Genomic DNA, 25,356 nt, shown 5'->3' with positions numbered 1-25,356 from the left:
CGATTCAACTTTTTTTTTGTTTTCTTTACGTTTTTGTTGTTTTACTTTGTTTGCCACGTTTCATTTTCCTTTTTAGTGTTTTTCTCTTTTTTTTTATGCTTTGTTATGATTGGTGCTTTCTTATTTTATTTTATTGTGTCTCAAATTATGTTCATTCAGTTTTTATTTTATCTTTCTAATTCCATTTTAACTTTGGAAAAAAATTATTATTTTAAATATAAATATTACATTTAAAATAGAAATGCTAATAATATGAGTAATTAGTAAACATTTTATTATCGTTCATATATAGTTTAAATTGTGTGATATTTTAGAAATGTATATTCAAATCATACTTTTACAGATAAATTATATGTTTATTGAAATTTGTAACTGAGCAATAAAATAATTTTATATGATATATGTAGTAGAGTATATTTAGAAATCAAAATAAATTGGTGTCATGTAAAAAAAGAGAAAAAGAAACTGATGTCTTTTCTGGATTTCCTATTTTTAAAAATATATTAAAGTATTTAAATTTTCATTTATTTAATATATATTTTTATATTAATTATAAATTATTAATTATGTGTCCGAGACAGATTAATTTTCTGGATCCGCCACTATTAATGCCATATAGAATCATCAAAACGCATGAACTTGAAAATCATTATCACTTGATCATATTCATTTGATTTACTATCATCTTTATCACATGCCTAGCATTCTTGATTTTTTATTCCACGACAGATTCGAGCTCTATTGTTGCATGAATTGTTATTGTGAGGGATCTCATCAACACGATGGCGTATCTGATCATTGTTAAGCAAGCATTCTCATTTTAAAAAAAAACAGCTGAGTCATGCCTCACATATAAAAAATAAAAAGCCGAACCATGCCTGGCATATAAAAAACCAGTTCGGGAATCCGAACTCATTAGTTCTATATATAAAAAAAGACATACCTCATATATATATATATATAACCCAGTTCAGGAATCTGAAACCATACTCCGTGCTCGAAAGTTAAGGACAAGCTCCGCAACTCGCTCCTAAAATCTAAAAGCCGAGTTAGAAAATCGCAACTAAACGGTAACGAAAGCCGAGCTCCGCGCTCGCAAATCAAAGACGAGCTCCAAACTCACAAATCAAGGATGAAATCTCCTTTAAACGGACAACTCAGTTTCAGTTCGTCCTTAGACACCTCCGTTTCAGGTCGTCTTCAAACACCTCAGTTTTCGGTCGTCTTCAGAATACCCAGTTTTAGTTCGTCCTTAGACAACCTCAGTTTCAGGTCGTCTTTAGACAACCTAAGTTTCAGTTCGTCTTCAGATTATTCAGTTTCAGTTCATGTTAAGACAGATTCAGTTTCATTTCGTGTTCAAACAGCTTTAAATTCAGTTTGTCTTCACACAACTTCAGTTTTAGCTCATGTTCAGACAGATTCAGTTTCAGTTTGTGTTCAGACAGCTTCAGTTTCAGTTCGTCTTCAGACAACTTCAGTTTCAGTTCAGTTTTATATAACTTCAGTTTCAGCTCGTCTTCAGATAGCATCAGTTTCAGCTCGTCTGTAGACAGCTTCGATTTCAGTTCATCTTCAAAGTGCCTCAATTTTGTTCTAACTGAATCTTTCGACATCCTGGCCAGATGCTCGATTCGCGTCAAATCACAAAAAGGGAATAAGTCGAGCCCAATATCTCGCTCCCGTCAAACTCTTAATTGAGATATAAACCAAACCCAAAGTTTTTATTTCGCACCCGAGCTCTAGTTGGGACGGAAACATAAGTCGAACCCGGAGTTTTTTTTTGCAATCCGTCTCCAAACTAGATGAAAAGGGATAAGCCGAGCCGAGTATCTCGCTCCCCGCAAAACCAAAGATTACTTTGGACAAAACCACCCACCTACGGTGCCCAAAGTTATCTCCAAATTATTATTAAAGGTAGGATTACTTGATGTAAGCTGAGAGACGTCTCGCAGCTTGTAAAGTTCCGAATACAATAATTATCGGGAATCCGAACTGAAAATCATTGTACGAAGTGAAAATTTTTAGTATGGAAAAAATTCCGAAAAAGTGATTCTTGGCATAGATCACCCTTAAGCATAAATAAAAGCTAGTCAAAAATTTCGGCTTCCGACCTAGATGCTGACCATTGACATGCCTCAACTTGAAATGGCGACTGCAACGATGTGCATGCTCGGGATTCGGTTTTCCTAGAGTTTAGATCGAATATTATTTCTTCCAATTCAGAAACTCGAATGAATATTAGAATCTACCGAACTGGGGGGGGGACTAATTGTTGGTGTGGAATTTAGCACCCACGACATACCGACCTAAACCAAAGGTAAACAGAATGTTTCTAAAGATCAACCAAACCAGAGAACCCCCCTTTTAAGGCCAGCTAAGTGGACCCGCAAGCAGAATCCCAGTGAAGTCGTTAGGCCGACATCCAAGACCGCCTCCGAATTTGACCTCATCTGCAAAAAGAGAAATTTAACTTATACTTGATCCTAAATTTAAGGAAAGTATACTTATATTGTAATCAAGGCTCTCATATAAATAGGGAGACTTCTTCCCCATGTAAATCATCTAGCAATTAATACAAAAAACCCTAGTTCTTCGTTGTTCTTGAGATAAACCCTAACTTCTTCTTCAAGAGATCATAATCCCTCTTTATTTTCTAACTTTAATCCATGTTTTTTTAGAGAGATGTCTTAAGTGAATTTGTTCCCCACTCAAACAAATTCATTGTGTGAATCCTTGATTCAACATGGCTTCAACAATAGAATCAGAGCAAACGCAAGATCCTAGGGGAGTTTTGAGTCTATGTTATAGAAACAACTCTAGCTTTAAAATTCCAGACATAATTTGTAATTTCAAAGGAGGTGACGTGAAACTCGACAAGGTGAATACATTTGTGGAAGTGTCTGAAGATTTGTATTGCTTTCCATTTGCCGCAAATGACCAGCTGACCATTTATGGAAACTTGGCGCAGATGAATTTCCTTGTCGGATACGACATAGTTTGCGGAATCGTGTTGTTTAAGAAGACTGATTGTGCCACAATGTAGTTTCCGTAAACCTTCACCAAAATTATATTCCCTTTTTTTTTGCTAAGATCGTGTCAAATTGTAGTTTCCGTAAACCTTCACCAAAATATAGTTTCTGTAAACCTTCAACATGTGTTATTGGTGCGATAACATAGATTTGAACTATTCCAACTATATGTTGCAAACGCTTTCTTAATTTGACTTATCATATGCAAAATGAAATTGAATTTCATACAACGATTTTAAATGGTGACAAAAGTGAATGCAAAAAAACTTATTCTTTAGACAACCTCTGTTAGTTTTTCTGTTTACGTCCATAAAGTTGGACTCCAAATTCTTCTTAGTAGGTTTAGATGGCTGTGTACTTTACATAATAAAACTAAGAAAACCGTATTTCAGAGAAGCTAATGGACTGCATTCAAATTCAGCATATAAAACATCAGAGATCATGTAAAAATGTATGCGTCCAAAATTAGTAAATAGATGACAAAATGAGGTCTACTGAGTTGCATTAATTGAAAAACTTGTTTTACACAGTTCCTGAAGTATCATTAAGTAAACCTTGTGTGTTGTCAATTAGAAGGGGGTATTTAACTTAACATTTTAAAAGATTTTAAAGTATTCTTAAAATCTTTTGTTATTCAATTGAGGATTTTAAATAATCTCATGAAATCTTATGTTATTCAACTAAGATTTATATAAAATCTTTTAAAATAATTCAGAATCCCATGTTATTCAATCAATATATATATATAAAAAGTTAACTTTTCTCACTTCTCCTTCCTCCACATCAGCATCCACCTAATCAATTTTTTTTTTATTTTTTGCATAAAAAATACTATTTTTAATATTCATTCATTGCATATTTATTAATTATAATTAATAATAGTAAAAAATAAATAAAAAACGAATTAACTAAAATTAATTAAATTTTAAAATAGTATAAACAATAATATAATTTTTAGTAAATAATAAAAATAATAACTATCTAAAAATGAATTAAGTAAATTAAATGAAAATTTTAAAATAATAAAAATAATACTATAAATTTGTTTAAGTAATAATGTTATTATTAAAATTATAACCAAAAAATGATTATAGTCCAAAATTTAGAATAGGTTAATGATTTTTTATAATGTATGTAAGATTTTAATGCATGGTGTAATAAAAAAACAAGTTATGTAGTATTTATAAAAATCTAAACATGAAAACAAAATTGAAGTGAAACATTAGTTTCTAAGAAACATATACCATAAAGATTTATTATTAAATTTTACTTATAAGAAAGAAAAGATTAATTACTTAACTTAACTTAACTTAAAAGTTTTGATCTATAACAAATACATTGTAAGGGGTACACTTTTTTTTGGGAAAACTATGAAAAAGTATATTGAAAAATCTATCTAAAAAAACAAAATCAATGGTCATGAAAGATAGAAAAAATGATATGCAAGCCGTTACAAAAAGTGGCATGTGATTTGTGTAGCATATCTCATAAGGTATATTATCAACTGGAACTACAATTTTATAACATGATATAAAACATATATAACAATATAACATATATATATATATATAATATCAAATGCTTTTAACCCAAAAAATTGGCAAAAAACAACATATTTAAAGTACACTATGTTTTTTTTGAGAAGACGAAGATGGGGTTGCATCACAAAATTAACATCTGCAAATAACATATGAGATTTTAGAAAAATATGTATCTTGGATTAGTGAATATATATTCATTGTGGGGTTTAAATGTTTCATCACTTAAGCATTCTTGACTTAGTCTGAAATTCTATTATGGCAGATGATGAATTTGCATAACCTCATTGTACCGACATAGCAGTAAAATTGTTCATGAAACTTTGTATATTCACATTTAATGTAGGATATCGATATGTTTAAATGGTCTCTATAATTAGGTCAACGGTCGACATTGACGTTAGAACTTTTAAAATAATGTTTTCGTGAGATATGAATATGGAATGAACTTGTTTCAAGATAAAAGGTCAGAAGATTGTCGACAATATTATTGCGACACTAGACAATATATGTTATATATAGATTAGTAAAATAAGTATGACATTTATATAGATTTATCTTTTAATCTTCAAATTATATTCATATTCAATGATTCTTATTGATAAAAAATTTAACTAAAATCCTACGTAAAATCGCAAATAGATATAACAACGAAATATTATCTTAAAAAATATATTTATACTCAAAAGTTAGAATGATTAGATTTGTGCTCAACAATTTCTATTGATTAGAAATAATTTAAATTAAAATCCCGCGCGTGTGCGGGTATAAATTCTAGTAGTTATAAATCCAACTTTAAATCTCTTGTTATTCAAAATATCACTACTTTTTTTAGAATGCTACTTTGAATGATTCTAGGAGACATTTTTTTAATTTTTAGTTGAAAAATATTACTCTCAAAATCATACCCTTTGAAGTAGAATTTTAAAGGATTCATTAAAAACAAAAAAACACAGTCATAAAAGATGAACTCTGGCAATCTCCGCAGATCACCAGCCACCTTCTCCACAGATGAACCTGAAGCTCCCCAGGTGTCCTTCTCCACAGGTAACACTGTAGAAGGTGAAATGAAAAATTTAAAGAATGAATTAATGCCATACACAAATGAAAGGAGCATAAAACTCTTGGGCAGCAACAATCAGCAAATGGTGCACGAACCCTCGATCCATTGTCTCTTATTAAATTATCCATTAATGTATATGTTGCTCTCTCGTTTCCTCTTTTAATTATGGAGGTCATGCTTGAGAATTTAATTAAAACGACCCGACCCGTTTTTTTTAAATTAATAATATAAATATAATATAAACTACAACTAATGGTCCCATACCCACTAGCCACCTATCCACAACCACAAACAACATCGGAAATAACAATACCAATAAATATCCAATAATAAAATAACCAATAATAATCCTAACAACAATCCAATAATCAAACATCATGAAACATGAAACCGACAACCTAACAATGTTTCTAAAGACCCAACTCTAGTAACCTAGCAACACCAGACAACATACAATCGAGTCCCTAGAACATCCTCCTCTTCATCGCCTTGATTCCACGATCACACTTTGCCTTTACCTGCACCACAAACACATATTGAGATGCATGAGTATTTGATAAACACTCAGTGAGGCAATCATCCTATCTACAGGGCTATACACACAAGCAACAGTGATACCAATGTTCCAAACAATCAACAAACAAGACATACAAACCAAGAAATCAAACATCATCTCGCTGGAAGGGAGGTGTCGACCGACACCAGCCAAGTGTCGACCAACACTGGCCTTAGTGTCGACCGACACTTCCCCACAGTGTCGATCGACACTCCCTCTGCAACCACGATCCGCTCGAAGCTGAGATTCGAATCTCGCTTCCCAACCTCTTCCAAATCGTCCAATACTCAAAACCCAAGCCAAATACGTCCATAGGAACCTGTAGCAACCAATCCCAGCAAGAAAAACACACAATACAACAACAAACAAGCAAGAACAACGAAATCAAAGGCTTAGATTAGCCATGGTCATGCACTCACCTCTTTGCAGGAAGATTCAGACAAATAGCAACGAATCCTACCCTCCTAGCAAACCTCTAGTTTCTTCCTAGCTCCAAATCTCACAAGAACAACTAAGAAAAACACAAATTTCACCAAAAATCTCAAGAACTCTCTTTTTCCCCTTTTTCTCTCAAAAGCGTTAAAAGGCGACAATAGAAACTTCCCCAAAACCCTTCTGGTCGACAAAACACTTAAATATCTCGGTTTAGTGGTTTATCCTAAACCAAACCGGTCCAAATCGATAATTAAATCGAACTGGTCGAACTAGAAAACATTGGTGTCGATCGATACCCTCCCCCAAAACGCACAGTTTTTGGTTCACGGGTGTTACAATTCTCCCCAACCAACATAGATTCATCCTCGAATCTCCACCAAATATTATTCAAGGACTCCCGTGCCACCGTCTCCACGGCCCGCACTCCTCCGACCGATCTACGAAAGGTCACCTCTAGGCGATAGACTCACGCTCCAGGCATCATTTGCTCTCGACTTTTGGACTTTCCTTTACTCATAGGCCTAAACCTTGAGTTTTAATTGGCTCCTCATCAGATCTAAGTCTGCATGCCATAATGTTGGCTCCTCATCGGGCCTAAGCCCGCATGCCATAATATATAAGGAAAAATCCAATACTCGTCTCTCGGGTTGCCACCTTACAGCGCGCCCCCGGATCGTCATCCGAAGTCGATATACCAACCATACTCCCAAGCCACAAAGTCTCAGAATATGGCAGTACTAGGAGAACCTAAGTTCCCCAAGAGTCGCGAGCAAACAATTCTTAACACGTCAGAGTCCTATCCCTATCCAGGTTTCCTTCCCGTGGGTCGCATAAGACATCTCAATGTCCTACCAACCACATATCCCCTCACTGGGATACCTCATGACCACACATGGATCATCTCACTGCCACAAGGGCTGCCACAAAGGCCAAACAAATGTCCTAAATGGGACCGCCACCAAGGCCAAACAAATGTCCCAAACAGGACCGCCACCAAGGCCAAACAAATGTCCTAAACAGGACCGCCACCAAGGCCAAACAAATGTCCTAAACAGGACCGCCACCAAGGCCAAACAAATGTCCTAAACAGGACCGTCACAAAGACCATCTGTCCCGAAGGACCGTCATAAAGACCATCTGTCCCGAAGGACTGCCTAAACAAGCACTCTGGCTAAACAGCCCGCCACAAAGGCCACACAATAGCTCAAAAGACCGCCCCTAAGGCCACACAATGACTAAAAAGTCCGCCACTAAGGCCTCACAAGCCCCTCCAAGGCTCTCTCCACTAAAATAGACAAATTTTAACTCACATAAAACTTTTCATTTTTAACACTTTCCACTTTTGGAAACTCCTAATTCAGGAAACTTTCCTCCAAAACCCTGTCTCACGGAAACTTTGTACCCCGAGCACCACCTCATCTTGTTACTTAGTCGCACAACCAACCACCCCAAGCGACCAAGTAAACAAGAGAGATAGGCTGGAATACTCCATTTCCGCTCCAGCCACATATTACAGATGGAACCAGGCTAGACAAGTTCAAGTCGCGGTTTGCTTCTCATACCACTTCTTAAACCTTGCCTTCATCCTCGCCTCAGGCTCCCAAGTCTGCTCCTCAACACCATCACCATCCCAAAGGACTCTCATCAAATGAATCTTCTTCTTCCGAAGTTCCTTGACCCTCCTCTCGAGAACCCTCACTGGTCTGAGCCTCCTCAGACTCCATAGCCCGACCCCCATAACATAGAAGTCGACTGAACTCCAACTCCAGCTCTCGCACTGACCGCGTCTCCTGGGACAACTGAAGGAACTGCACCTCCAACCGGTCCAATGCCTCTCTTGGAAAGTACTTGGTCCAATGCAGGTCAATTGGTGACAGATTGTCCTGTGGGAAGGTTGTTAAAGGGTGAGGACCAGGATTCGAGGAACGCCTGGTGCACCAATAACCTACTAGTGGATTTGGATGAATAGTTCCATTCCATGGTGATGGGTTAGGATCGATGCCCTGCAGGGCCAGCTTGGGGTCCGTTGGGATGGCTAGCGGGGGGCTAGCAGGGTCCACGGACGGTCTGTTGGGGCGGCTAGCGGGGGGGGGGGGGGGGCTAGTGAGGTCCACGAGACGGGTTGTCACATTAATGATCAGTCAACGCTTCTTGTTTATAATTTCTCTCTCTCTCACGTTTGGTTCTCTCTCTCTCTCTCTATCTCTCTCCTTACTCTGTTTCTGTTCTTGTTGATGTTCATATATTTTACCCTGTTTTCCCTTAATATATTCACATCTTTTACATCTTTTGCTATCCATTTTGACCATTATTGCATAGCTTTAGGACTGTTCTTGCATTAGAGTTTAGTTGCATTGCATTTGCATCTTTTCATGCATAAACAGGTGATTTTGGAGCTTAAGGAGCATGGAAGCAATGCTGAGGAGAAGTGAAGCAATCATGAGGAGAAAGCAAGAGAGCTAAGGCTGAAGAACCAAGGTCCGGAGTCCAACTCGACTGCCCACTTGACCAGACACTCGACCGTGTGCTGAGAGGGTGTCGACCGAGTGGGAGGAGCACAAGAGGAGCCAACTCGACCGGTCACTCGACTGAGCACCAGGTCGAGTTGGTCGAGCCGCCTGGCTATTTTGTCTTCTAGCGTTTTTAGGGCTTCCACTACATTTTCTATATAAAGGCTTGTACCTGCAGCCACCAAAAGAGTCCAGCTTTTTAGAGAGTCTAAAACCTAGTTTTTACCTTTTTTTAGAATTATTCCTTTTGCACTTTTATTTTGATAGATCTTGTACTTCTTTTAAAAGGAGAAAACAAAGAATTCTTGGATTTTGTTGGTTCCATAACTTTCAAGATATTAGGAATTCGTGTTTGATTCCTTCTTCAATATTGTAGATCTTTGCTTTATCTATCTAATCATGCAAGTTTCATCATTTTCTGGGTTTATAACTTTGGTGTTCATCATGTGTTCTTGTGAGTAGTTGCTTAGGATCTTGAGGATGGGTTAGGTTGGGCTGTGTTTGTGGTTTGTTTGATTTGGTCAAGATTGATTGTTATAGATCTCTTCTAGGCTAGATGTTCTTAATGCTAATCCTATATCTGAGAGGGTAGGATCTGATTTCAAGCCTCTTAGCATCATACCAATGTCTAAGGAGCATAGATAAGGCTAGATCTAGAGACTATCATTAGGCTTGCTAAGAGATTAGAAGTCTTGTTTGATTTTTGACATATTGCTTAATGCCTGCTTGTGTAGATTCTTTACTTTGTGAGAACAAGTCTAGAGATGCATGAGTTTGATTGTTTCTTGCCATGAGAGTGGATTAAACATGTCTTAGAAATATATGTCTAGACATTAGCTCAAGTTGTTTGAGATTTGTTGACCAAGTTAGATGACCTCAATTATTAGTCCAGCCCATGAATCCCTCCTCAAGACCTTCCTTGTTTATTGATTTCTTAGCTTAAATCCTGTTGTTTGATTCGTTTTGGTATTGCTCTATTTTTCTTGTGTTGCTCTGTTTTGCGTATTTGTCCAGCTCGACCCTGCACTCGATCACCACTCGATCGAGTGCTTGCTCGAGTTCCAACCCAGAACTTGTGTTTATGATTTATGTTTGTCCTGTTTCATCCTAGTTGCATTTCTGTTGCATTCATTTAGTATCCTGTTCATTACTTACCGTGCATTAGTTCAATATTTGCATTTCTATAGTTTCTATTTCTGTTTGTCATAATCACTCTGTTCCATTTGCATTTAGCTCCTAGTTCTTGTAGTTTTACTTTCTGCACTTTCCATTTCATCATAGGATTGTTAGTGACACACAACCTTTACATCTGGCTTGACTTAGACTCATATGCACATCTTGATTGTTCACAAACACTCAGATTGGATTGACACCTCTTATACTACAATTGCATAAGGGGAATTGAAACACCCTGACATCCATTCATTCATAAGTCATCATTCCATACATCATTCATCACCACAAAAATAGTCAGTTTCAATTTGGCGCTGTTGCCCATTTGAGTTTGTTTTGTGACATTTAGGATCATTATTGGTCTAAGATTAAGTTCGTTTAAACACTTGTGAAGTTACTGAACTCGAATCTTCCTTTGCTTGGCTGTCTTGAGTTTCAGGTACCCACTCGACCACCACTCGACCGAGCCGTGATCGAGCACCTGATCGAGTCAGAAGCCGGATCCAAATAGCCATTACTTCCCAGTTGACTCGACCACCCACTCGAGCCTGCGCTCGACCGTGTACCTGTTCGAGTCTGTAGTCGAGTTTGTTCATGCACACAAGGTCAAAAGGCAAAGACAGTCTTCAAAGGCCTATTGACAACACCCACATGCTACAAAAGGGTTTGAGACATAAGCAAAGAAGAGTAGTTCAACAACAAGAAGAACAAGTAGTCATGGAGCAGCAAGATCACCATGATCATAGACCTAGACACATTGGTGCTGGGGATGCACCTAACACACACAACCAAAGAGCTGGTATTGTGCCTCCTGTTGTGGCCAATAATAATTATGAAATAAAGAGTGGATTAATCTCCATGATACAAGCCAACAAATTTCATGGGTTGCCAATGGAGGATCCTCTAGATCACCTTGATGAGTTTGACAGAATATGTGGCCTCACAAAAATCAATGGAGTAAGTGAAGATGGCTTCAAATTAAGGCTATTCCCATTTTCCCTTGGAGACAAAGCTCATCTATGGGAGAAGACTCTTCCTACTGGAGCTATAACCACATGGGATGCATGCAAGAAAGCTTTTCTGGCCAAGTTCTTCTCCAATGCAAGGACTGCTAGATTGAGGAATGAAATTTCTGGGTTTGCTCAAAGGAATAATGAGAGCTTTTGTGAAGCTTGGGAGAGGTTTAAAGGATTCCAAACTCAGTGTCCTCACCATGGCTTCAGCAATGAGTCCCTTCTAAGCACTTTGTATAGAGGAGTGCTTCCCAAGATAAGAATGCTTCTTGACACAGCATCAAATGGCAATTTCCTCAACAAGAATGTGGAAGAAGGATGGGAATTGGTTGAGAACCTTGCTCAGTCAGATGGTAATTATAATGAAGATTATGATAGAACCATGAGGATCCCCTCCACTGATCAGGAGGACAAATACAAGCAGGATTTAAAGATGGTCAATGAGAAGCTTGACAAGATTCTCCTAAGCCAGTCAAAAACAATTCACTTCATTGGTGAAGAAGAAGCTCCAGTCCAGGAAGGAGATAGGGAGTTTGCTGAGTTGTGTTTTATGCAGAACCATGGAGGAGGATACAAAGGCTACAACCAAGGTGGAGGTTTCAAGCATAAAAACCTCTCTTATAGGAGCACCAATGTAGCCAACCCTCAAGACCAAGTCTATCCACCTCCTTAGCCTCAACAACAACACAACTATGCACCAAAGCAGCAGCAACAAGTGTTCCAGCCCCAATTGTGTCCCCCACCAGGGTTTCAGACTAACCAAGGCCTGGAACAAGACCTAAGAGCAATGATACAACAGCTGTTGATTGGGCAAACCAATGGGAAAATTGAGGAAGCCAAACAGTTTACTGAGCTGAATCAAAGGTTAACATCACAATATAATGATCTCAATATGAAGTTTGAAGGACTTAGCTCAACAGTGAAGTATATGGAGAGCAATGTAGCATCTACTTCAGCTCCAAAACCCACCCAACTCCCTGGAAAAGCAGTTCAAAACCCAAGAGAGTTTACTGCCAAAGCCATTCATCTCTTTGAAGAGGAAGTCACTGGGGACAGTGAAGTTCAAGTTGGGGAGGATTGGTCATTTCTTGAAGCTCAGAGTGAAGTTTGTGCAAAGCAGACTGACTCCGGTACTGCACTCGACCAGGTGCTCGAGCATGCACTCGACCGAGTGAGTGTTCGAGTGGCTGATCGAGCTGAAGAGTCAGAAGCTGTCAAGCCTGCTAAGTACATCCCTCCTTCTTACAAACCGCCTCTACCATTCCCAGGACGTTTCAAGGCACATAAGCTTAAGGAATTAAGGGAAATCATTGAGAAAAAACAAATGTTGGCTTTGCAACAAGAGGAAGAGAAGGCTTTGAAGGAAGAGGTTGTGATTGAGAAACAAGAAGAAGTGATGGCCATAGAAGAGATCACCATTGCTTACCAAGAAGAAGAGAGAGGACCTGCCTTGGAACAGTATGATCCATATCCTCTCTATAAGGATTTTTTGCTTGATTTATCAAAGAAGAAGGCTCAAGCTCAAGATGAGAAAGATCTTGAAGACCTTGGAGGAGTAATCATCCCAATTAAGCTTAAGGATCCAGGTCTATTCTATCTGCCTTGCACACTTAGCTATCTTCACTACAACCAGTGCTTATGTGACTTGGGAGCATCTATCAGTGTGATGCCCTATTCTATAACACAAAAGCTTGGGCACACTGACTTCAAGTCCACCAACCTTCATATATGCCTAGTTGATGGTTCAAACAGAGATGTGGTTGGCAAATTAGAGAATATTCCAGTCAAGATAGGAAGAGCAAGGATTCATACAGATTTTGTGGTATTGGAGATGGACAAGGAACCTGAAGATCCTATCATCCTTGGGAGGCCATTCTTAGCCACAGTTGGAGCTGTTATTGATGTCAAGGAAGGTCTTGTGACTTTGAACATTTCTGAGGATATAGCTATGAAGTTTAACATCTATAACCCAACCAACCTTCCTACCATTGATGATCAACCTTTTACTATCAAGGACAAAGGTGGTCATGAAGGTTTAAGTGAAGTGGCAACTCCAAAGGACAATCTCCCTCTTCAAGAAGATTCTGTGGAAAAGCTTAAGAGGTCAGTTCAAGAGTTGACTGGTATGGTTAAAGATCTCCAAGTCAAGCTAAACAAGAGGTCTTTGAGGAAAGCAAGACCAAGGCTCAAAATCAAGAAGAAATATGGTTTGTGTGTTAAGGGTGAGGTGATCAAGGATCAGACTCACAATGATCAAGAAGTGCCAGGGAGGATTTCATCATCTCCTTGGTATCTAAACAAAGCCTAAGAAGGCAGCCAAAGTCAAGCTTAGTGACTCTAAACAAGCTCACTAGGGAGGAAGTCCCTAAGGTATCCTTTGTAAATATGCTTTATTTTCTTAGTGGTTTTGATGTGTTTTGTTTTATGTTTGTGTTGGGTAGGCCTTTCAATGAAAGTGTAGATGGGTATGGAGAGATTTGGACTTGGGGAAGGAGATTCGCAAGCCCACTCGACCAGCCCACAAGAGGTACTCGACCGAGTTGGCAAAGAACTAAGGCCCACTCGACTCTCATTTCTCTAGAATGATCGAGTGGAGGGAAGAACAAGAAGAAAAATTTTGAATTTCAAACTTTGGTCAAGGAGCTCGGCCACGTGCTGGTCGAGTGGCAGCAAAAAGCAGGTCAAAGATTCTCATTTCAAATTTGAATGGTATGGACGCTCCACCCTTGTCTTCTTGCCCCCTTAACTTCTTTAAATAAAGCCTTACACGATCCTATGTCTCTCACACTCTCTCACTTGCTCAAAACAACTAAAATCAAGTTTTGAAATCTCTCTCAAAGTTCATCTTTTGCTCAAGCTTAGCTCTTTTGAGTTTTTGGGTCACTAACCTATTAAACTTAAGCTTTGAGTCTATTCCCTTCAGTTCTATTCGAAAATGTCTTCAAGGATTACAAGGAAGTCTCAACAAGCGGCTGCAAGCTCCATGGAATGTTTTGAAGATCGCCTACAATCAAGAGGAGAAGCTGGAAGAACCACTCGACGCCCCACTCGAGCATGCACTTGAATGAGTGGTGGTCCGAGTGGTCGATCGAGCCAGATGCCGCGTTCAAGAAATCAGCCAGTTGAGGAAGATCCTGAGAGAACTGAAAGTGAAGAAGAAAGGGTGCCAACTCTTAGTGATTTCATGAGGAGAAACAAGGCCAAAGGGAAGAGGCCAGCAGTTGAGATTGAACAAGAGGAGGTTGAGAGTGAGAGTGAAGAAGAAGGTGAAGAAGAAGAGGGAGAGGATGATGGAGAAGCATAATCTTGTGAATTGACAAAGAGGCAACTCTATGAAGCCTTCATGAGAATGGAGTTCCTGGGAACTACGTATCCACACAAGGAGACCATGGAGAAGCTAGCCATTGATAAAGATGTGGAGTACCTTTTTTGAGAAGAGCAGCCTAACCAAGTTCATGGGGCTTTGCATGGAGGGGTATAAAGAAGAAAGTTGTGAGTTTCTAGCCACAGTCAAGCTGCACACATATGCAAGGAAGGATGATGAGTTTGGAGCTGGTCATATTGCTTTCACAATCAAGGGGAAGAACTATGAGCTTTCTTTGAAGAAGATAGCAAATGTGTTTGGTTTTGAAGTTGGTAGTAATAGGAGCTTGATGATACCAAGAGAGGAGCTCTATGCCATTTGGGAAACCATTGGAGACAACATCACCTATTCATCCTCCAAGACCAAGAGTTCAAAGATAAGAAGCCCAGTCCTAAGGTACTTCCACAAGGCCTTAGCAAATACATTCTTTGCTAGGAAGGAGACTGGAAATCTTAATGAGGGTGAGCTCAAGGTAATTGACATGGCTCTCAATGGAATCATCCTTGAGGCAAGAAATGGAACCATCATTCTTGGGACCACTGTGGAGACTGACCTTGCAATGGTGCTTATTGACCACATGATATATTTGAGAAGTTGGGTAGGCAAGCTACAAAACAAAGGGTCAAGAGGAGCCTTAGCCATTGGAGGCATCATCACTCCAATACTACAAGCTGCCAAGGTCCCACTTAGAGGAGAGAAGGTTTTGCTAAGATGGATTGACTCAAGCTACCTCACTTCCACTCTCATATTGGCCAAGGAAATGCATCAAGGAAATCACATCTTCAACTTTGAGCTTCCAACAATTGGGAAAAAACAGTTGATCTTACCTAACCAAGAGCTCACCACCATTCAAGAAGGAGCAAACATTGACTTTTGGCCAGCTGATGAGTACTTGTTTGATGGGATAGTTCAACCTAGAGTTGATGAAGCTGGAGATGTGCAAATGGCTGATGGGGAGGAGCAATTTTACTTTGAAGACTATGAGCCCAACCCAAGGGATAGTAGAGGAGTGAGAGAGACTAGCAAGATGTTAACTATCCTACAAAAGTGGAGCAAGTGGCATGGGAAGAGGTTTGATAAGCTTAAGAAGAAGGTGACCAATATAGCTAAGTCCATCAAGGGCCTAAAAAAGGAGATTGCTGAGCTGAAGAGTGCAAACTCATCTCCAAGCCATTCAAGCCCTTTGAGGAGGAGTAGCTCAACTAGAGCACTCTCAAGAGTTGCAAACCCTGTGGAACCAGCTAGAGCTTCAATGTTCGAGCCAAATCAGAGGAAGAGGAGTTCAAGTAGCCGAGAACAACAATTTTCGAGGCACTCGACCGGGTCACTCGAGCACCCACTCGACCGAGCACCCCAGATGCACTCGGCCGAGTTCCAGCCCAGATCACCATATGGCTTCCCACCTCCAGCTGCTTATCCAGGATATCCAGGTTACCCCCCATCCCACCCCAATACTTCATGGATCCAGCACTCTACCAGCAGTTCTACCAGCAGCAAGGTCAGAATTTTGACACTCGCGGTCCAGCTCGACCCCCCCACTCGAGCACGTACTCGACTGAGTCCCGGTCGATTCCCATCGTCGAGCTCCTCCAATCTCCACCTCCAAGTCGTCAACAAGACCCCAACTATACTTTTGACAGCATGCAAGAGGATGTGGACAGTTTCTTCTCCAATCCTTGAGGTCCCACTATCACCTTCCCTTGTAAATACCATTGCATTTGATATTGTGTTTTGTGTTTGATCTTCAATCCTCTTACAAATTTCTTTCACACAGAGGACTGTGTGATTTAAGTTTGGGGGAGGGTTTGAGATAGCATTTGATGTTGTGTTTTGTTTTCTTATTTCAAATTTTTAGCATCATCATGTTAATACTTGCATAGCATCTAAGGCATAGAAAAACCCTAAAAATTTGAATTTTTTTGCAAAATTCTTTATAAAAAAAAAAGAGTGTTCATGTAGTTTGCATTGCATAGTAGCATCTTGTTTAGCATGTTTCATGTAGGATTGTATAATATTTGCATTAGGGATCTATGATGAGTTTTGCCTTGTTAGCTTGTTTAATTCACTAGACTAGGATCAATGCCCAAGTTAATAGTACTTTGATGCTAGTTGAGTGTTTAGAAGCATAAGATTGAACCAAGCCTTGAATTCCTGCATTGCATTTGGTCTAAATTGAAGCATGTTGTGATTTGATGCCATTTCCTACTTATAAGAACTTAATATTGACTGTTAAATATCAATGTGTGCGTTGCTTTAAACTCATGGATACCATATCATCTTTCTCCTTTTTACCACTCTTGTTGATCCAAGTAGCTGATTGAATCATTAAAATCAGTTTCCAATACCCTTAACTAACCCTTCTTTCAAGCCATGCTTATTCTTGAGTGTGTGAGGCCTTTTTGGGATTGAGCTTGGTAGAAAGTGTTAGGTTTGAACTGACAAGAATAATGCCTTGTGTAGTTCTAGTTTGCAATTTCCAAACTAGATAGGACTAGGTGATTTCATTGTTGGGTTTAGGATTTGGTTGTTTGAAAAAGAAAGAAAAGAAAAGAGGAGAAGAGAAAGAAAAGGTTAGAGTCTTTAGGAGGGGAATGTTTTTAAGTAAATTTAAAGTCTAGTGAAAGAATGGGAAGTATAAGGTTGTTTAAAGATGGTTCTAGTTAAAGAAAAGAAAGAAAGAAAAGAAAAGTCTAGCAAAATGCTTATATGTCTTAAGAATAAGAAGAAAAGAGAATCATAGCAAATAAGTAAGAATCCCCCATTCCACTAGAAAGATCAAATAAGAAACCTCTCCTAAGACTTTAGAATCAAAAGAGAAAAGGGTGAAAGAGAAGAGAAGAAGTTAAAGGGTAGCACTAGGATCAATTGGGTTTAGATTGATAGGATAAACACTTTGGGTGCCTTTGGGTAGACAAGGTTTTGTTCTTGTATGTGTCTAAGTGTTCTTACCTTTAGCATTCTTCTAAAGCTCAATCTATTTTTTATGAGAGAACCTTGATATTGACAAACCCCACTCTAAAGAGAGACCGTCATTGTCTCTAAACCTTTTACTGCCAAGCCAAATGAGTTTAAGCATTGCATATAATTGATTCATGTTCTTGATTAATGAATGTTAAGGGAAATGGTTGATTTGAATGCATGTGGACATCTAAGGCTCAAATCAGTAAAGGTTGTGATATGCTTGTCTAAAATCTTTAAGTACAGCTCATTCAACTTGCATCATAGTACTAGTAACTTGGACATTGATTCTAGATGGTCTATTTTCAAGCTTTAGGAGCTGAGATCCCACTTTCAAACCTCACCTACCTTCTCATGTCTTGTTCATTTGCTTGAGGGCAAGCAAAGACTAAGTTTGGAGGTGTTGATGTTCATATATTTTACCCTGTTTTCCCTTAATATATTCACATCTTTTGCATCTTTTGCTATCCATTTTGACCATTATTGCATAGCCTTAGGACTGTTCTTGCATTAGAGTTTAGTTGCATTGCATTTGCATCTTTTCATGCATAAACAGGTGATTTTGGAGCTTAAGGAGCATGGAAGCAATGCTGAGGAGAAGTGAAGCAATCATGAGGAGAAAGCAAGAGAGCTAAGGCTGAAGAACCAAGGTCCGGAGTCCAACTCGACTGCCCACTCGACCAGACACTCGACCGTGTGCTGAGAGGGACTCGACCGAGTGGGAGGAGCACAAGAGGAGCCAACTCGACCGGTCACTCGACCGAGCACCAGGTCGAGTTGGTCGAGCCGCCTGGCTATTTTGTCTTCTAGCGTTTTTAGCTCTTCCACTACATTTTCTATATAAAGGCTTGTACTTGCAGCCACCAAAAGAGTCCAGCTTTTTAGAGAGTCTAAAACCTAGTTTTTACCTTTTTTAGAATTATTCCTTTTGCACTTTTATTTTGATAGATCTTGTACTTCTTTTAAAAGGAGAAAACAAAGAATTCTTGGATTTTGTTGGTTCCATAACTTTCAAGATATTAAGAATTCGTGTTTGATTCCTTCTTCAATATTGTAGATCTTTGCTTTATCTATCTAATCATAAAAGTTTCATCATTTTCTGGGTTTATGACTTTGGTGTTCATCATGTGTTCTTGTGAGTAGTTGCTTAGGATCTTGAGGATGGGTTAGGCTGGGCTGTGTTTGTGGTTTGTTTGATTTGGCCAAGATTGATTGTTGTAGATCTCTTCTAGGCTAGATGTTCTTAATGCTGATCCTATATCTGAGAGGGTAGGATCTGATTTCAAGCCTCTTAGCATCATACCAATGTTTAAGGAGCATAGATAAGACTAGATCTAGAGACTATCATTAGGCTTGCTAAGAGATTAGAAGTCTTGTTTGATTTTTGACATATTGCTTAATGCCTGCTTGTGTAGATTATTTACTTTGTGAGAACAAGTCTAGAGATGCATGAGTTTGATTGTTTCTTGCCATGAGAGTGGATTAAACATGTCTTAGAAATATATGTCTAGAGATTAGCTCAAGTTGTTTGAGATTTGTTGACCAAGTTAGATGACCTCAATTATTAGTCCAGCCCATGAATCCCTCCTCAAGACCTTCCTTGTTTATTGATTTCTTAGCTTAAATCCTGTTGTTTGATTCGTTTTGGTATTGCTCTGTTTTTCTTGTGTTGCTCTGTTTTGCGTATTTGTCCAGCTCGACCCTGCACTCGATCACCACTCGATCGAGTGCTTGCTAGAGTTCCAACCCAGAACTTGTGTTTATGATTTATGTTTGTCCTGTTTCATCCTAGTTGCATTTCTGTTGCATTCATTTAGTATCCTGTTCATTACTTACCGTGCATTAGTTCAATATTTGCATTTCTATAGTTTCTATTTCTTTTTGTCATAATCACTCTGTTCCATTTGCATTTAGCTCCTAGTTCTTGTAGTTTTACTTTCTGCACTTTCCATTTCATCATAGGATTGTTAGTGACAAACAACCTTTACATCTGGCTTGACTTAGACTCATATGCACATCTTGATTGTTCACAAACACTCAGATTGGATTGACACCTCTTATACTACAATTGCATAAGGGGAATTGAAACACCCTGACATCCATTCATTCATAAGTCATCATTCCATACATCATTCATCACCACAAAAATAGTCAGTTTCACTTGTCTAGAGAGAACCATTGAAATATCAGATCATATGGATTTTTCGTACTCTGTTTTGGGTCTCTGTTTAGATCTGATGTCCATTTGCAAAGTGTTTATCTTGTTATTCAAAATATCACGAAGCAAAGGTATTACCTACAGGATGATGCTAATTGTGGCTCGTAATGCGTTGTTTCTCACGATACTTAGATTTGTTTTATTTTTATTTTTGTAAAATATTTCAAAATCACCCTAAGTTTAATAATAAAATCTCGCATAATCAAATTTTATTTTCTAAAATACAATCAAATCTAAAATACAATCAAATCTCCTAAAAACATCTCCTAAATCTTTCAATATTCTAAAATATTAAAATTTTACCAAATCTTTTAAAATATAACTTGAATACCTCCCTCTTAATATATTTTGTGTGTTTTGGTTGCCTTTGACTTGAGGTATCATCTGCTTTTTGTTTGGGTTTCTGCTCTTGTTTCCTGAAACCCAAACAAAAAGCAGATTCAAAATTGTAGCAAGTTGCTATTAGAAGAAATGAAGAAAATAATGGGATATGTTATATATATACATCTTGTTCCCAATTCACTACAAGAAAACATTCGAATTCCTACAGCAGATTTCAAAGGAAAATATTGAAATTAATCGCCCGAAGGAAATCAGTTTTGGAAGGAATTTCGAAAGAAATTACCTACCAATTTCCTACGAAAACATTTTCATAAGAATTTTGTGGGAAAATAGAAAAAAAACATTTTATTCATTCTCCTGCCAAAATATTAGTAGGAAACAAGTTTCTACTATTTTCCTACCTCATAACTTTTACCATTTTCCTACTAAAATATTAAAACATAAAATTAATTCATTAATTTCAGAAATTAAATTAAATTTCATAAAAGAAACAATGATTATTAATTAAAGAGTTTTATTTAATTAACTAAATAGAATTACAATTCTTTTTCTTTTAAAACAAAATAAACAAAAACAATAAAACTTCTCTTTGTCGCTCTCCTCCCACCATCTCCAGTACTGTCCTTCCAACACCAGATAGCTTCTTATGTTTCTGCTTTTCTTGGTTGAATCAAAAGATTTACTTTTCAAACAAGGACGAGTGTTAATGGCGGCAAGATCTGCAAAAAAAAAAAGTTAGATCTGAAATATAAGTGGAGGAAGGTGGCAAAAAGCTAAGATGAAATCGAGATATGCAAAAACACAATTGGTGAATCATCCATCATCATCAAATCTCAGAACAAACAGAAAAAGATGACATGAAAAACAAACCCGAGGAAGAGGAACGCACCATAACTGAATCGAAGAGATCAGAAGAGGGACAACAGCGATGATGAAGAAGAAGAGTGGTGAAGCTGTGTAACGCCCCCACCGCCACCTCATAGTAGGCCACATGTCTAATCCCATTCCATGTGCGCACCTTTCTTAATGGGCCTCACATCCTCTCACTAGGCCTGTTAGTCCATCCATATCCGATGGTCGGTTTGCTACGTCCGGGAGACTTTAAAGACTTGTTACCGTCCTTACAAATCACCACATGATATTTCCATGTGTTTTATCCTAACTCGCATAGTTCCGACAGTCACTTCCCGAAAGGTCACCTATCTTGAGACTACTCCAGCATAAATACGCTTAATTGTGGAGTTCTCTCAGAACACTTGACCGAAAACATAAGTACACTTTAGTGACCAAATAAATTCTTTTAAACCCCTTCGCAAGTCTAAGAAACGGGAGTGTCACAAGCTGAGCCTGTGCTTCTGTTTTTTTACTTTTTTTTTTACGCTTCTTCCATTCTCCAAAAAGACCAAGAGATGATATCTTTGTCCTTCTTATTTTTTTTTTATCTCAGCGTCTCTTTTTTTTTGGCAATATTAATAGTTATTTATTTTTTCACTAAATTAAAAAGGAACAAAGATATACTGTATGCCTACGTAAATATATATTTCTTCGATTAGTGTGAGAAAGCTTTAATATTAAAAAATTTAATAGAAAACATAAAGAAAGAAAAGAAGAACATAAGGAAACAAAGTATCCGGACTTTTCTAAAATAAAATTATAAGGAAATAGTAAAAATTTAAATTTATAAGTAAATAGATTGAAAAAATATTTTGTAAATATATAAGTAAATGATAAAAAAAAAATTTGTCAATGTAAAGTAAATATGTAAGAGATTTTAAATATATAAGTAAATGAGTTTTAAAAAAAAACATTTTGTAGGAAAATGGTGGAAAACATTTAATCGTTTTTTAGGAAAGAAATTTCAAAAGCAATTGGAAGGAAATTTTCATATGAAATTGCTTCGGTACAATTTTTGTAGGAAATTGGAAGGAAATTTCCTACCAAATTCATTTTGCTCCATTTCCTATTTATTTGCTTCCATTTTCTTACAAATTTTCTTACGTTTTTACGTTTTGAAGGAATTTTCTAGTTACAAATATATTTTGAAAGAATTTTCCTACCAATTCCCTACGACAACTATTTTTCGTAGAATACTCGTAAGTTTTTTGTAGGAATTTTTTTCTACCAAAAGTTTTGTAGGAAATTTGGTAGGATTTCACCGTGTTTTCTTGTAGTGATTGGTAAAGAAAGTGACAAGAGCAAAAACGCTTAGTTGGAGAGTGGAGGCTATGAGTATACTGATCCAAATTCCTTTCCCTCTGAATTTCAAGACAAAGCTCAAGATCTAACTGATAACTCTCTAATTTACATGTTTTAGACACCCTTTTTGTCCATATTTTGCATTATATACACTCTAACCTTAGCATTTTTAGGTCTTTTACTGTAGGAATTTGCATTTAGGCCATTTAGGGTGCTGCATTGTTGCATTTGTGCATTTTGGATGAAAACAGGTGGTTTAGAGCCTAAAATGGGATTTAAAAAAAGTCAAACCCGAGCATATACCCGAAGGAGCAGTTGTGCAAGAAGAACAGTCCGAACCTCAACCCGATCAAAAAGGATCTAAGAGCAGGAATAACAACCCGAAGACCTACCCGAGGAGCTACCCCACTTGAACCTCGTGCACCGCCTCGAGCAGACCCTCGGGCAGGATTGAGCAGCTAGGTTAAAAGGGTTTCCATATATAAACCCCCCTCTTCTCCCTCTCGCCCTAGCACGCTGCAGACACTCAAATCAGAGAGCGAGAGCCTTTAGAGAGATCTTGGCGACTCAAACACTTTTTCCACTTTGTTAGGATTCGATTTCGTTTCTTTTACTATTCCTTTTAGTTTCGATTCTGCACTCTACTACTTTAATCTTATTTTCAATACAATGCAATTTTTATTCATTTGCGTTTTTTTGCTTTCTACCATAAGATCTGAGTAGTGAAATAAAGTTTCTAGGGATGGGATAGACAAATATGTGTTCTTGATCGGTTAGGAAGTCTTAGCTTGATTGTTTATGTTTTATAAATTCCTTTCTAGATTGGTGTTCTTAATGCTATCAATAGACCGAGAGGTTGAGATTAGATCTAGGGTGTTTTACCACCGAAAGGTGTAGATTAAATGTTTGAATCAATCAATGTTAGAGATTTACTCACTTAGCCTTAGAGATTAGATGTGTAAGGAGTTTATTGACAATAATGAATCGGTTTGTATTGCCTGCTTGGTCATGTTCCTCCAACGAGAGTTGGGTAGGGGAGTGATCAAGGTTGATTGTTTCTATCACGAGAGTGTTTTAACAAGATTTTAGAGATTCATTGTCTAGGGAATATTTTCTTGAGGCATGTAGGACATCCATACTGGTCATGAATACTTAGGAGTCGATTACCCCATCCTTAGGAGCTTTCGCATCTTGATTGTTTAGCTTTTTATTCTTAAATCGACTCCTTACCCGAACTGGTACTCGATCACCAGCTTCGTGTATACCTTCGAGCTGTTGATACTCGTCTTCTTGATCCGATCATCCCACCCGATCCTGTACCCGAATGCTTGCATCGAGTATTTAGGTCATGTGGTTCTTATTCCTTTATTTACTTTTGATTATTTTAGGTTGTTAGATAAAACCTACATTATTGCTTGGCTTGACTTGCATTGTTCTGATCATATCTCATCTGCTAGCAATACAACCATTTGGATTGATAACCCTTTGTAGTACAACTGCATAGGGAATTGATACCCTGGGTGAAAAATCCTCTTATCAATTTGGCGCCATTGCCATTTGGTTGAATTTTGTTTGCTACGTTTAAGATTTCAGCTCTTCCTAGATCAAGTTCTTTTCTATAATTTGGTTCGGAACTGACTTGTTTACTTTTGTGTTTGTTTTTTTTGCATTTCAGGTACAACTCAAGTACCCACCCGACCCATCACTCGATCACCTGGATCGAGTTGACCTTCGTGTACTCACTCGGTTAACTGATTGTGCATGCAAACACGATCCAAGGGTAGCCAAAACTTGAGTCCTTTCATCGAGAACATCAACAGACCAAGGTTACTCCGTCAACAACAAGTACCACAACCGCAACCAACAACAATTGAGGAGGTCATGAATAATAAGAATGGTCCACCAGCTCCTCAAGATAGGACCAACATAGGAGCAGGAGATGATCCATCTACTCACACTCAAAGACATGGCATTGTGCCACCTGCTGTTCAAAACAACAACTTTGAGATCAAGAGTAGTCTCATCCAGATGATATAGAGCAACAAGTTTCATGGACTACAAATGCAGGACCCATTGGATCATCTAGATGAATTTGATAGGCTCTGTAGCCTAACTAAGATCAATGGAGTTAGTGAAGATGGATTCAAGCTCCGGCTTTTCCCATTTTCTTTGGGGGACAAAGCACACATTTGGGAGAAATCACTTCCAAAGGAGTCTATCACCACTTGGGAAGCATGAAAAAAGGCGTTCCTCGCCAAATTCTTCTCCAACTCCAGAACTGCAAGGCTGAGAAATGACATCTCCAGCTTTGTTCAGAAGAGCAACGAGATGTTTGGTGAAGCTTAGGAACGTTTCAAGAGATAAACAAGCAGATGCCCGCATCATGGATTTAGCAATGCTTCGTTGCTAAGTACACTTTACCGCGGTGTGGTCCCTAAGATAAGGATGTTGCTGGACACCGCTAGTAATGGGAATTTCCTCAACAAGGATGTTGATGAAGGTTGGGACTTAGTGGAGAACTTAGCTCAATCTGATGGGCACTACAATGAGGAGTATGATCGCACAATATGATCTTCTGGAGAGGATGATGCCAAGTACAAGAGAGACATGAAAGCCCTCAATGACAAATTGGACAAACACCTCAACAAGCAGCAATATGTCCACTCGATCTGAGAGGAAGATCAATACCAGCAACAAGATGGGGAGAATGCTCAGCTAGAGGATGTGAACTACATCAATAATCAAGGAGGTTACAATAAAGGGTACAACAACTACAAACAGAACCCGAATCTCTCATACCGTAACCCGAATGTTGCAAATCCTCAAGACCAAATCTACCCACCCGCAATCCAAGGCAATCAGGGACAACAAAAGACTTTTTCCAATACAATCAAGGCTATGCTCCTAAGCAGCAGTACACTAGCACCTACCACCAACCGATTGCACCACTTGGATTCC

General features: G+C 38.2%; 2 non-coding genes across 2 annotated transcripts; both read right to left on the bottom strand.

Moving 5' to 3' along the window:
• Window positions 1-11,420: 11,420 nt before the first annotated feature.
• On the bottom strand, window positions 11,421-11,527 carry LOC147941200 (small nucleolar RNA R71). The gene has a single exon (XR_015562940.1). It is a non-coding gene; the product is annotated as a small nucleolar RNA R71 (small nucleolar RNA).
• Window positions 11,528-24,681: 13,154 nt separating this feature from the next.
• Window positions 24,682-24,788, bottom strand: LOC147941199 (small nucleolar RNA R71). Its single transcript, XR_015562971.1, has one exon. It is a non-coding gene; the product is annotated as a small nucleolar RNA R71 (small nucleolar RNA).
• Window positions 24,789-25,356: the final 568 nt, after the last annotated feature.

The sequence above is a fragment of the Camelina sativa genome, chromosome 7 (genome assembly GCF_030686135.1).
Source record: "Camelina sativa cultivar CO46 ecotype springtype chromosome 7, ASM3068613v1".
Taxonomy (NCBI): Eukaryota; Viridiplantae; Streptophyta; class Magnoliopsida; order Brassicales; family Brassicaceae; genus Camelina; species Camelina sativa.
The sequence above is the reverse complement of the archived record's forward strand: the minus strand, read 5'-3'. Positions and strand labels throughout refer to the sequence as shown.